Raw genomic sequence first — 2,400 nt, 5'->3', positions numbered from 1 at the left:
TAACGTTGGCACATGACATTGCAACGAAGTGGCCAACGTTGGCTCCAACGTTAGCCCCCTAACTTGGAGGCTAACGTTGGAACTTGAGAAGTTTCCCCCCTGGGCACCAACGTTTGCGCCAACGTTAGCCCCCTAACTTGCAGGCTAACGTTGTTACTTAAATTACAAAGGAGGAAGGCCAACGTTTGCGCCAACGTTAGCCCCCTAACTTGGAGGCTAACGTTGGCGCCACTAGCACTAAGCATTGCCAACGTTAGGGTCAAAGTTAGACCCCTAACGTTGGCACCAACGTCCAAACCAGAAGGATGTGGCTTGCTGCTATGAAAAGTTGGGGTCAAAGTTAGACCCCTAACTTTGGCCCTAACGTTAAGACCAGCTTTGGCCAACTTCAAAACCGGTTCAATTGGTTCAATTCGGTTCTTCTTCAAACTTCAAGAGCAATCAACCAAGGCCTCTTTCAACCCAATTTCACCAAGAACAAAGGCCCAACTCAAGGCTTGAAGATCATTTTGGAAAGTGTATAAATAGGATAGAATTCAAGTTATTAAGGGAGCTTTCCTTTTGGAATTTTCATAATAGTTTTCGGAGAGCTTTTGAACTTTAATTTCTTTGTTTCCATTGCTTTCAATTTCATTTTACTTTTGTCTTGGATCTTGGATTGGAGAATTGAAGAAATTCTGTTTCAATCTCAATCTTGGATCTCGCTGTTTATTTACTGCTTAATTGAATTTCCGTTTCTGTTACTTACTTTTCATCTCTTTTCTTTGCAATTTACAATTTCCTGTCAATTGTTCTTCTTGGATCTAGGAAGGCATTGAGATCTAGACTTGGTTTTCTAGTCTCTGGGTCCTGAGATCTGAATTTCCCATTTTCAGTTTTCTGTTTACTGCTTCTTATGTTCATTTACTTTTCTGCTTCATATCCGGTTCAATCCCAATTCCCTTTTACCCTTCTGTTTGATGCAATTTAACTTTTTCTTGTTTAAATTCTGCAAATCCACATCCCAATCCCCTTTACATTTCAAGCAATTTACATTCCTTGCACTTTAAGATTCCGCAATTTACATTTCTTGCACTCTAAGTTTCTGCCATTTAATTTCTTGTTCTTTAAGATTCAGCAATTTAATTTCCTGCTCTCTTTAATTTCATGCAATTTACATTCTACAAATCACAAATCACCCAATCAACACTTGATTCGCTTGACTAAATCAACCACTAAACTAAAATTGCTCAATCCTTCAATCCCTGTGGGATCGACCTCACTCCCGTGAGTTTTTATTACTTGATGCGACCCGGTGCACTTGCCGGTTAGATTTGTGGTGTTTTGGGAGAGATTCGTTTCTCACCAAAATACTCATCACTCAGCTGGCCCACTTGTGCTTCCAAATTTCTAATGGAAGATCTTGTTTCATTCATGAAACTCACAGTGGCCTTAGATAGATCAGAGACTAAATTTGCTAAGCTAGATGGATTCTGCTCAGAATTCTCTGTCTGTTGCTGAGTGGATGATGGAAAAGGCTTGCTATTGCTAAACCTGTTTCTTCCACCATTATTAAAGCCTTGTTGAGGCTTTTGATCCTTCCATGAGAAATTTGGATGATTTCTCCATGATGGATTATAGGTGTTTCCATAAGGTTCACCCATGTAATTTACCTCTGCTATTGCAGGGTTCTCAGGATCATAAGCTTCTTCTTCAGGAGAAGCCTCTTGAGTACTGTTGGATGCAGCTTGCATTCCATTCAGACTCTGAGAAATCATATTGACTTGCTGAGTCAATATTTTGTTCTGAGCCAATATGGCATTCAGAGTATCAACTTCAAGAACTCCCTTCTTCATAGGCGTCCCATTATTCACAGGATTTCTTTCAGAAGTGTACATGAACTGGTTATTTGCAACCATGTCAATGAGTTCTTGAGCTTCTGCAGGTGTTTTCTTTAGGTGAATGGATCCGCCTGCAGAAGTATCCAATGACATCTTTGATAGCTCAGATAAACCATCATAGAATATATCCAGGATGGTCCATTCTGAAAGCATGTCAGAAGGATACTTTTTGGTCAACTGTTTGTATCTTTCCCAAGCTTCATAGAGGGATTCACCATCTTTTTGTTTGAAGGTTTGAACATCCACTCTAAACTTGCTCAGCTTTTGAGGAGGAAAGAACTTGGCTAAGAAAGCCGTGACCAACTTATCCCAAGAGTTCAAGCTATCCTTAGGTTGAGAGTCCAACCATATTCTAGCTCTGTCTCTTACAGCAAAGGGGAAAAGCATGAGCCTATAGACTTCAGGATTTACTCCATTAGTCTTAACAGTATCACAGATCTGCAAGAATTCAGTTAAGAACTGAAAAGGATCTTCAGATGGAAGTCCATGAAACTTGCAGTTCTGCTGCATCAGAGAAACT

At 40.1% G+C, this 2,400-nt stretch overlaps 1 non-coding gene across 1 annotated transcript; it reads left to right on the top strand.

The window, feature by feature from the left end:
* The first annotated feature begins 2,031 nt into the window (after positions 1-2,031).
* On the top strand, positions 2,032-2,135 carry LOC112781336 (small nucleolar RNA R71). The gene has a single exon (XR_003192119.1). It is a non-coding gene; the product is annotated as a small nucleolar RNA R71 (small nucleolar RNA).
* Positions 2,136-2,400: the final 265 nt, after the last annotated feature.

This window comes from Arachis hypogaea, chromosome 19 (assembly GCF_003086295.3).
Source record: "Arachis hypogaea cultivar Tifrunner chromosome 19, arahy.Tifrunner.gnm2.J5K5, whole genome shotgun sequence".
NCBI classification, from domain to species: domain Eukaryota; kingdom Viridiplantae; phylum Streptophyta; class Magnoliopsida; order Fabales; family Fabaceae; genus Arachis; species Arachis hypogaea.
This window is presented reverse-complemented; position numbering and strand designations above follow the sequence as displayed.